This window comes from Salvelinus sp. IW2-2015, linkage group LG17 (genome assembly GCF_002910315.2).
Source record: "Salvelinus sp. IW2-2015 linkage group LG17, ASM291031v2, whole genome shotgun sequence".
In the NCBI taxonomy this organism is placed as follows: Eukaryota; Metazoa; Chordata; class Actinopteri; order Salmoniformes; family Salmonidae; genus Salvelinus; species Salvelinus sp. IW2-2015.
In genome coordinates, this window is record NC_036857.1 from 15301046 (window position 1) to 15313333 (window position 12288).

At 41.7% G+C, this 12288-nt stretch overlaps 1 pseudogene; it reads right to left on the reverse strand.

The window, feature by feature from the left end:
* Positions 1-4447: 4447 nt before the first annotated feature.
* The window catches only part of LOC111977159 (polyhomeotic-like protein 2), a 33153-nt pseudogene continuing 25312 nt past the window's right edge, over positions 4448-12288 (reverse strand).

Below are 12288 nucleotides of genomic sequence, written 5' to 3' on the forward strand. Positions count from 1 at the left end.
CTTAATGATGATTAAGAATATAATTTCTGTTTATTGGAAATTAGCTACCTCTAATGCAGAATATGGGAAATATTGGGAACTGCAGAAATGTAAAATGGGAAACAGTTATGGGAAACAGTTTCCTTAATAAAAAGGAGATGTGAGGTAGCTGAGCTTTCTAATMAAATTGCTGATATCACAGAGATTGAGCATTTTAATCATAATGAGAAAGCTAAATTGAATGATTTACAGAAAGAACTAGATACATTTTATGAGGAAAAAGCTAGAGGAGCCTTCAGAAGGTCCAGAAAATACTTTTTTAAAGAGGAGTGGGGAATTTAACACACTTTGGAAAATAAAGATTAATGGTGTAAACTCTGAGGATAGAGATTTGTTATCAGACTTTACCACTAAGTTTTATGAGAATCTTTGCTCCATAGATAACAGTTTCAGTGACTCTAAGGATCTCCTTGATTCTAGAGAGAATGTTAACTCGGTTAGTAAATCATTCAATCGGTCTTGTTGTCAAGAGTTATCCATTATGGACATCTGTTACGTCCGTCGTTAGATGAATGAGACCAAAGCGCAGCGTGGAAAGTGTTCATGATTTTTAATACTGAACTCCGACAAAACAACAAAATACAAAACTGAACGTAACGTTCTGCAGGGCTAGACAGCAACTGTGCAAAAACAAGATCCCACAATCTAAGGTGAGAAAAAGAGCCGCCTAAGTATGATCCCCAATCAGAGACAACGATACACAGCTGCCTCTGATTGGGATAATGCATATTCTGGAACATATATTGTAAGCAATATCGAGGTGAATGGCATAGGTTTACTAGATAAGCAATTCAACAATTGTTTATTAAGGGATATTTTCTACAGGAATTCTATTCCTTTTGCTATACTTTGTTGGGCTTCATCATTTGATGTGAAATGGTGCCGTGTTTGGCTCACTCCACACATATTTAAAGTGACCAATAAAGTAAAGGTGATCTACTTTAAGATTATCCATAGATTCTTCCCGTGTAATAGCTTGATTTCTAAATATATACCTGATGTTACCAGTGAATGCAGTTTTTGTGAACTAGAAACTGAATCTATTGAATACTTATTTTGTAGTTGTTTACATGGTGAGGTGTTCTGGACTGATGTGAAACTCTATCTTGGCAACAAAAGGTTTACAACCATTGAAATATCTAAGTTTGACATATTATTTTACAACACTGATTCCACAATTGAATGTCAGTATGTCATAAATCTCTTTATTTTATTAGGAAATATGTTCATACACAAATCAAAATGTATGAAAAAAAAGCCCCTTTTTTTATTATCTGATTTGGAAAACCATTTATAATCATTAAAACGTATGCAAAACAAAATGTCAAAAAAATGTAATCCCTACATGTCTGTATTTGATTTGGTAATCCCTCTGGGTGTTCTTTTTTTTGTGTTTTGCATGTTACTGTTTAATAAAATAAAAAAAATAGTAGATTACCACTAGCTAACAGTGAAGAAATCTGGTAGGTAGTTAAGGTAGCCAAAGGGCGCACAGAGCGTGAACAATGGCAGCAGCAAACCCTAAACCACCAGTGTTCGGTCAATAATGACAAAACCCCATATGGGATAATTTTGAGTACATTGATGTGAGAGACACAAGTAAATGTATTGTCGGGTTAGATGGTAGCCTGTGTGGTATAGAGTTCACCTGAACAGCGTCCACAAAGAAGCATTAAAATAATTAGAGGAAAAAGACTAAGTGAAACAGCCATCAGGTAGCTACATATCAACTATGCAAATGGCTACCTCTTCCCGCAGACAACAGAGCAGAAACCTGGAAACCTCAAATCAATGAGTATAGACAGTGCATTCGGAAAGTATTCAGACCCCTTGACTTTTTCCACATTTTCTTACGATACAGCCTTATTCTAAAATGGATTAAATAGTTCCCCCCCTCATCAATCTACACACAATACCCCATAATTACTAAGCAAAAACAGGTTTTGGGATTTTTTTGCAAATCTATAAAAAATAAATAAAATGGAAATATCACATTTACGTAAGTATTCAGACCCTTTACTCAGTACTTTGTTGAAGCACCTTTGTACAGCCTCGACTCTTCTTGGGAATGACATTACAAGCTTGGAACACCTGTATTTGGGGAGTTTCTTCCATTCTTCTCTGCAGATCCTCTCAAGCTCTATCAGGTTGGATGGGGAGCTTCGCTGCACAGCTATTTTCAGGTCTCTCTAGAGATGTTCGATCGGGATCAAGTCTGGGCTCTGACTAGGCACTCAAGGACATTCACAGACTTGTCCTGAAGCCACTCCTGCGTTGTCTTGGTCGTGTGCTTAGAGTCGTTGTCCTGTTGGAAGGTGAACCTTCGCCCTAGTCTGAGCTACTGAGCACTCAGGAGCAGGTTTTCATCAAGGATCTCTCTGTACTMCRTTGACTAGTCTCCCAGTCCCTGCCGCTGAAAAACATCCCCACAGCATGATGCTGCCACAACCATGCTTCACCGTAAGGATGGTGCCAGGTTTCCTCCAGACGTGACGCTTGGAATTCAGTCCAAAGAGTTYGATCATGGAGAATCTTGTTTCTCATTGTCAGAGTCCTATAGATGCCTTTTGGCAAACTCCAAGCGGGCTGTCATATGCATTTTACTGAGGAGTGGCTTCCGTCTGGCCACTCTACCATAAGGGCCTGATTGGTGGAGTGCTGCAGAGATGGTTGTTCTTCTGGAAGGTTCTCCCATCTCCACAGAGGAACTCTGGAGCTCTGTCAGAGTGACCATTGGGTTCTTGGTCACCTCCCTGACCAAGGCCCTTCTCCCCCGATTGTTCAGTTTGGCCTGGGGGGGCAGCTCTAGGAAGTCTTGGTGGTTTCAAAMTTCTTCCATTTAAGCATGATGGAGGTCACTGTGTCCTTGCGGACCTTCAATGCTGCAGAYATTTTTTGGTACCCTCCCCAGATCTGTGCCTCGACACAATCCTATCTCTGAGCTCTACGGACAATTCCTTCGACCTCATGGCTTGATTTTTGCTCTGACATGCACTGTCAACTGTGAGACCCTATATAGACAGGTGTGTGCCTTTCCAAATCATGTCAAATCAGTTGAATTTACCACAGGTGGACTCCAATCAAGTTGTAGAAACATCTCAAGGATGATCAATGGAAACAGGATGCACCTGAGCTATGAGACTCGATAATGAGCAAAGTGTCTGAGTGTTTACACAAATAATCTGTTTTTCATTTTTTATAAATTTGCAAAAAAATRTAAAAACCTGTCTTTGCTTTGTCATTATTGGGTATTGTGTGTAGATTGATGAGGAACATTTTAGAGTAAGGCTGTAACGTAAAATGTGAAAAAGTCAAGGGGTCTGAATACTTTCCAAATGCTTTGTATTTCTCTGTTGCGGTTTTTCCAAAAGCACTCCTAGAGAGTGAGCTGGGCACTACTATGCACATGGTGCCTAGCTGCTGCAATGATCCATTTTTGTATTCTATTTTCTCCATAGGAAGGAGACTTCATATTCTCTCTGGAAGTGAAGGGACCGTTAAGCAGAATCCTCGTTTGGTGCAGAATCCTCATTTGGCAAAGACCAACACAGTGGCTGTGTGTGCCAAGTCCTCTCTAACTGAATAATTCATGCCTTTGTGCCAGGCTAGGTGAGTTGAAGCTGCACTCCATAACATTTTCCACTAGGAGCACTCATGACTAAAACTGGATCAGGGATCCACGGCTTGGGGTCCAGGTTGGGAACCATGCTGATTAGCAACTAAGCTCCCAGACTAATTTTAAAGGACGTTTGAGGGAGTCACGAGAAGAGGAGGTAACCCGAGGATCGATTGGCTGAAAATATTGGTATTTTCACATTTCTCTTCAAAAGGATAATAGTGTTGTCTAGTCCATTTGCTGATGTGGATTCTTACTGTAATCTTGTGAGCACCGATAAATAGTGTATGCTTGTGTAAATACTTAAGAATATTCAGTGGTAATTTGAATGGTTGTGAACAACATTTGTGACTGCCCATCATGACTGATATCTGCATGTTTGCTGCTTGTACTGGCTGTTGAAATAGACAGCTGCCAACCTTAAGACATTCTAGATATATTTCATTTTTCTATACAAATTGTCAGCTTCTTCCATAATATGTCTGATTGAAAAATATTGATCTTCAATTGCTGTTTTCTCACGTCTTATTTTGATAAGCTTCGTACTCTTGTACATCGGTCATGGCTTTTCAAGTTTATACAGTAGAGGAGCATATTTGTGAAAGATGTTTCTATTTTTAAAATCAGCCAGTTGAATAGGTCTTATTAACTGATTATTTGTATGGGATACACCACTCAAAATGTATTTCAATGAAACATTCACAAACAGTCAGATTTTTCCATCTGGATTTGTCACAATTGAATACATTTGTAATAAATGACAGTATGGTCTGGTGCAGAAGAGTAAACACATACCATTTAAATGTTTTATTTTTGAAGTACAAAATGTGGTATGAGAGAACTAGTTCCATAAATACAAATACTCAACCACCAAGTTTAGAACTTGAAAAACACAATGTGAGTTTCTAATACTAAACATCAGATAAACATGATGCTGCTTTGGTTTAAGCGTTACAACAGGCTTCAATAAAGTCTATAAATGCCTACTAGACATGTTGCAGTGATGACCCAAAAAAACTAAATTCAGAGCGATTTAAATCTAATAACGTCTGCTTTTCCTTGTGTGAACTAACCCTTTAATTCAATACTGAGTACCAAATGTTATTGGGAATGGTGATGGTCTGGTAAATCAATTCCTTTATCATTTTAACCCACCAATCTATTCAAAATGTCAGAGGTATTTCATCCACAACAGGTGAGGGAAACTGAACGTCCCTCCACAATGTTCCTGCCAAATTAAACCTCTAATAGTACATCACACAGAATAATTCAAAGTTGGAATGAGTTACTTTTTCTTGCTTTCACACAGAGTTCATAACAGTAAATCCATTTCCATTAGCCCTGATTTCTGGAGGCCAGGGACACTACTTTGAGTCCAGTTAGGACAATTACATTTTGTAATGGCTTGTCCCTTTGAAAATGGCCTTCACAGAAGTAGAAAGAATATTGAGAAAGTGAACAAAGTAATTCCAATTTACAATCCTCAAAACACTGGTTGTTTAGAGAAAATACCAGACAAACATTTTCTTTTYTTTTTTAAGGATGCAATTGTTTTCTGAGGATATTTTGGTGAATATATATAGTGGGGAGAACAAGTATTTGATACACTGCCGATTTTGCAGGTTTTCCTACTTACAAAGCATGTAGAGGTCTGTAATTTTCATCATAGGTACACTTCAACTGTGAGAGACGGAATCTAAAACAAAAATCCAGAAAATCACATTGTATGATTTTTAAGTAATTAATTGGCATTTTATTGCATGACATAGGTATTTGATCACCTACCAACCAGTAAGCATTCCGGCTCTCACAGACCTGTTAGTTTTTCTTTAAGCCCTCCTGTTCTCCACTCATTACCTGTATTAACGGCACCTGTTTGAACTCGTTACCTGTATAAAAGACACCTGTCCACACACTCAATCAAACAGACTCCAACCTCTCCACAATGGCCAAGACCAGAGAGCTCTGTAAGGACATCAGGGATAAAATTGTAGACCTGCACAAGGCTGGGATGGGCTACAGGACAATAGGCAAGCAGCTTGGTGAGAAGGCAACAACTGTTGGCGCAATTATTAGAAAATGGAAGAAGTTCAAGATGACGGTCAATCACCCTCGGTCTGCGGCTCCATGCAAGATCTCACCTCGTGGGGCATCAATGATCATGAGGAAGGTGAGGGATCAGCCCCAGAACCACACGGCAGACCTGGTCAATGACCTGAAGAGAGCTGGACCACAGTCTCAAAAAAACCATTAGTAACACACTACGCCGTCATGGATTAAAATCCTGCAGCGCACGCAAGGTCCCCCTGCTCAAGCCAGCGCATGTCCAGGCCCGTCTGAAGTTTGCCAATGACCACTGGATGATCCAGAGGAGGAATGGGAGAAGGTCATGTGGTCTGATGAGACAAAAATAGAGCTTTTTGGTCTAAACTCTCCACCATCCCAACCGTGAAGCATGGAGTGGAAACATCATTCTTTGGGGATGCTTTTCTGCAAAGGACAGGACGACTGCACCGTATTGAGGGAGAGATGGATGGGGCCATGTATCGCGAGATCTTGGCCAACAACCTCCTTCCCTCAGTAAGAACATTGAAGATGGGTCGTGGCTGGGTCTTCCAGCATGACAACGACCCGAAACACACAGCCAGGGCAACTAAGGAGTGGCGCCGTAAAAAGCATCTCAAGGTCCTGGAGTGGCCTAGCCAGTCTCCAGAGCTGCACCCAATAGAAAATCTTGAGGGAGCTGAAAGTCCGTATTGCCCAGCGACAGCCCCGAAACCTGAAGGATCTGGAGAGGTCTGTATGGAGGAGTGGGCCAAAATCCCTGCTGCAGTGTGTGCAAACCTGGTCAAGAACTACAGGAAACGTATGATCTCTGTAATTGCAAACAAAGGTTTCTGTACCAAATATTAAGTTCTGCTTTTCTGATGTATCAAATACTTATCCCATGCAATAAAATGCAAATTAATTACTTAAAAATCATACAATGTGATTTTCTGGATTTTTGTTTTAGATTCCGTCTCTCACAGTTGAAGTATACCTATGATAAAATTACAGACCTCTACATGCTTTGTAAGTAGGAAAACCTGCAAAATCGGCAGTGTATCAAATACTTGTTCTCCCCACTGTAGGTGAGGGTTTCTTTACAGATATCCACACATTATACAATCCGGATGGACGGACAAGGAGTTACGGATTAGAGATTTGTGTGTGTGTGTGTGTGTGTGTATATATATATAATATATATATATAAAACACTTAATTACAACATTTCAAGGCATGAACTGTAAAATACAGTCCTAGGCAGGTTTTCAATCACTTTCCACCAAGACCAAAATGCTCTAAACACCAACTTCCAGTCAAGAACCAAAAATATATTATCTATGGAAAAGTTATACGATGCAACTACCTCACAATTGTTAGAAACTGACTACTAGTAATGGCAATTCTGTACTTAAGTACCACCTTGTTGTCCACTTGGAGTCTGGCTGGGTGAGCTACTTGTGCACAGTACAACATCCACAGTACAACTCATACAGTAGCTAACAGTTCCTGCATTGGCATTGGAGACAGTCCAGAGTCAAAGCTCTAAAATTCAATAGCGCTGTCAATATCCTGTGCACCATCATCTTCTATGGGACAGACACAAGCTTCGTCCATCCGCCACCACCCTGGAACGCACCTGCAACAGCAGTAGGCTTGAGCATGGTCTGAGTTGAGGGGTCCAGAGAACATTGCAGGAAAAGACAGTGTGTAGCGACTCCAGAGAGGGGCTACGAGTCTCTCAGCACACTGATCTGGGCAAAGATCTTGAGCGCGGGCCCCAGTTTAATGTTCATTGTGCCCATAAGGTGGTCCTCTTTCAGCAGCAGCAAGGACTGGCCGTCGATCTCCTGCGAGCGGAACTCCTCGGCTATCGCCAGGCAACCTGGGAACAAATCAAACAGCCACTGCATTGCTGGGAAAGAGCTTGGAAGGAAGCATTTCACTCTACTGTTTTACACCTGCTGTATCATGTGCAAGATAAACGTTACCTTCAACCTCTAAATAAAGTTTGATTTCATTTGGATTTTAACTAAGTATGTTGGCTGAAGTAGGTGTTTTACTACAGGGCTAAAACAAAAGCCTGCACATCTCCAATACCAAAATTGGTGACCACTGCTGTATGTGCCTGCTACTCTGCCATTTTGGCTGATATTAAGCATCTGTTGGGGTACGTGGAAAATGTGGCAGTGCCAACCTGGCAGGGAGCAGATAAACCCATAGACGTCCTCCACGTTCCACTTGGATGGATTGCTGGGCAGGAAGTGCTGGGTGAGGGGCAGATTTTGTCCACAGCCTTCCACGTGCTCGGGCCCTCTACCCACCTGAGGCCTGTGAGCACCGGAGCTGGCAGCAGACAGAGGGGGCGAAGGAGGACCCTCATAGCTAGACATGTCCGAACACTGGCTGGACTCCCCTTGAGAGGGGTGGCTGGACGTCAACGATCCACCCCCAGTTTGTTGTCCAGTGGTGGGAGTCTGAAAACACAGGAAGGGTTTAGCTTTTAAGTGATCATATAGGACAGGTCTGCTTCAACCTGCCTTGCAAAGAGGGCATCAATGGAAATCAGTTTTTAAAGTCATTATGCATTTATTCTCTATATTTTGAACAGTGCCATTTCACCCGTTTTTTGGTTTCTGAACTTGAGTTCTGTTGGTTTCCATCTGACATTCTTTGCTTCTTCAGTTTCTCCATGGTGGTTTGTCGATTTGGAAAGAGGCCCATTCGCTTTGTACATCCCACATTATACCTGCACAAAAATGAAATTGTGTGTGGGGGTGGAGAATGGACAATGTATCAACAAGTAGCTTGGGTAATCAAGTATGTCAGAAGCTGAGCAAGCCATTAAATTGTGGGTCTACATTTGTCAGAGAAAGAAATTATAGGCTAAAGTAAAGAACAAGCCATTTATTTGTTATTTCTGCACATATACATGTGTACTACTGCTATAATTACTACAGCAACAACTGCTGACAAACATGTCATTTAGAAAGCCTGAGTTGTATTATTTAGACCAGGGGTTCCCAAACTTTTTCACTCTAGGCCCTCTGTCCAGCATTGGATAAAATCCTGCTTCCACCATGCCTATTTCTATGGGCACAAGCACTGTTCATGACAACTTGTTGATGTTGAGATTTGGAAGTATGAAGGTTATTTAGTGCAATTGTACACATTTTTCTTCTTGCAATTCTATACATTTTGCCAATTCTATAGTGTATTCAACTGATACTGTATTTGAGTGACAAAAAAATTGACAAAAAAAAAGCTGGCATGGGCTAGTTGATCTGGACATTTCTGATAAGTTAAATAGCTCTAACGTATACAATGACTAACATGACAAGAGGAAATGATGCAATAGCCAATTTTGAAATTGCACATTCTACTATTGCAACTTTCAAGAGTAAGTTTAAAGCTGGACTAGGGGGCACGCCCCCTACAGTTTGTGAACCACTGCATTAGACCACACCGTAGCAAAATGTTTTACAATGGGAAAAGAAAATTGGTTCAAATAGTCCCTACCTGTTGCAGTCTGTGTCCTTCCATTTGGTGCCTAATGAATACACCTCAGATTTCAGTCCCAGCATGTTCTCTACCCAGGCCTTACCGTTTGGCACATACTGTGGAGCAGAACCTCTTGGATCTCTTGAAGTTGTAGGCAAAGTCCACTCTGCCACATAGCTCACACGTCAGGGTGGGCTCCTCCTGCTGCTTCAGCTCTGCCCAGCAAAACAGATACACATCAACAAATGGGAACCAGGGATGCAGTGGTAAAAAATATGGTTGGTATGAACACTGAATCCCAGTTGACATGGCAGGCAGTGAGTGGCATGGTTACATGGCTCAGACATTTGGCTGATTTGACACATAAATAAAAAAGGTATACAAGACATTCGTACAGTATGTGCCAAATATCAAGGCACTTAAAGTGCCAATTTGTGCCAACAATGAGCCAATGAAATTCCAGCAAAAGTGAGATTATTAAGCCAGGTAGCCAATGACACTATGAGAAACTTGTAGTTCTGGGTTTAGAGTGGGCCAAGCAAGATGTCCTCCTTGGGCTGCACGATAAGGGCAAAATCATTATTATAAAAAAAGTAACAAAATATTGCAATTGGGATTTGACTTGCTGACGGGCCGCCCCCAGGTGGTGAAGGTAGGAAACATCTCCACTTCGCTGATGCCTAACACCGTGGGCCCCACAAGGATGCATGCTCAGCCTCCTCCTGTACTCCCTGTTCACCCATGACTGCGTGGCCAACTCAATCCTCAAGTTCAGACGACAACAGTAATAGGCCTGATTACCAACAATGACGACAGCCTACAGGGGAGGTGAGAGCCCTGGCAGATTGGTGCCAGGAAAATAACCTCTCCCTCAACAAAATGAAGGAGCTGATCGTGGGCTTCAGGAAACAGAGTAGGGAGCACCCATATATATATATAGCCGGGACCGCAGTGTAGAAGGTGGAAAACTTCAAGTTCCTCAGCATACACATCACTGAAAATCTGAAATGGTCCACACAGAGTGTGGTGAAGGCGCAATAGTGCCAGGAGGCTGAAGAAATTTAGCTTGGCCCCCCAAGACCCTCAAACTTCTACAGTAGCACAATTGAGAGCATCCTGTCAGGCTGTATCACCACTTGGTACAGAAACCGCAGAGCTCTCCAGAGGGTGGTGCGGTCTGCCCAACGTATCCCCAGGGACACACTGCCTGCACTTCAAGACACCTACAGCACCGATGTCACAGGAAGGCCAAAAATATCAACCACCCGGGCCACGGCCTGCTCACCTGCTATCATCCAGAAGGCGAGGTCAGTACAGGTGCATCAAAGCTGGGACAGAGACCAAAAAACAACTTCTCTCTCAAGGCCATCAGACTTAAATAGCCATCACTAGCCGGCTACCACCTGGTTACTCAACCCTGCACCTTAGAGGCTGCTACCCTATATACATGGAATCACTGCACACTTCAATAATGGAACACTAGTCACTTTAATAAATGTTTACATACTGCTTTACTCATCTCATATGTATGTATTGTGTTCTATTCTACTGTATTTTAGTCAATGCCACTCCAACATTGCTAGTCCTAATATTTATACATTTCTTAATTACTTTATTTTACTTTTAGATTGGTGTATTGTTAGATACTTTGCACTGTTGGAGCTAGGAAAACAAGCATTTCGCTACACCCCCAATAACATCTCGTAAATATATGTGTGACCTGGATATGTGTGATGTGTGACCTTGGATGAACTGGAGTCATAAAAATAGCCATTTACATTAAAACAAAATGTAGAATCGTTCTTGTTTGGGACAATCTGTTGACTGCATTTGACCTATAAGAACATCATGCAAATTTATAGTGAATCTAACAGTGAGGAAGAACTGCACTGCTTGAGTGACAGTGGGCAGGGCTTTGTATGTGTGGGAAGCAGCCGCAAGAAGAGGGAGAGACGACAAACGGAGTAAACAAAATATTGCATGCGATACGATCTTTCAATATGGATATTGCACATGTCAATATTGCAATTTTGATGTGAATTTGATTCATTGTGCAGCCCTATGTCCTCCAGGCGGCCCTTTACCTTGGTGTGATAAGTCCTCCATCTCAGAGTCTGTGGTGCTGTTGGAGGAGGTATTTTTCTCGGAGTCGGAATGTGTTTGCTGTTTGTGTTTCTTCAGGTTCTCGATCAGCAACGACAACGGACGTTCCACCTGAAAGGACAGACACTTTAGACATGCTGCTTTACCCCCATAGTAAAATGCTGAACAGTACAGAATGGAGTTTTTAGTCAAATGTTGTCCACTAGAGGGAAGTGCACTCCTTCTCGTGGACAGGGCTAACTGTGTCCTTATGGTTCAGTTGAAAGCCCACCTTACATATGTTGTGTGTTTCTGAACAGCCATGTGCCCAGTGGGTGGAAAGCTTCTTCATTATCCTACTACTTACTGGGAAAGGCTCGGCTCCCTCCTGGATCACAAATCCCTCAATGACGTGGGTGAGGATCTGGGGTTTCACTATTGCCTGGGGCGGTTTGCTCTCGCCATTATGAGGGGTGCTGCCGGTCACCGTGGGCGCATTATTCCCATTCCCCGAGGTCATGACTGGAAGCGAGCCTGCACCTGGTTGCGCATTCAGCCCCTCAGCGTCTCCCTTACCTGCTGGGAATAATAATATTCGAACGCGAGTAAATACAATTATATATTGATATGTCAAATGACTGACATCATGCAAGAGTCGGTACTGATGTATACAAAAATAAAATAGTTAAAAGTGAATGACCACTCATGTCGTTGATTAATCTGTTAACATTTTATGCAGTGGAGAATAATTTCAGCAGAATATCTGGACCACTTTGGAAATTGTTTGTTTACTTTTCTTCCCACTTAATTCTACACCTAGGCCAACACAAAAACAATTAGTTGTATTTCATACAATGAATGTGTACTGTAACAACTAAATGATTTTATGCAAGTTGATTATCCCAAATTCGTATTGTTAATCAATAACAAAAAGCAAAGAAGAGTAAATGTGACCACATTTGAACACTAATTTAAATTGAGAAACCTGCCACAAGAAATTACAAATA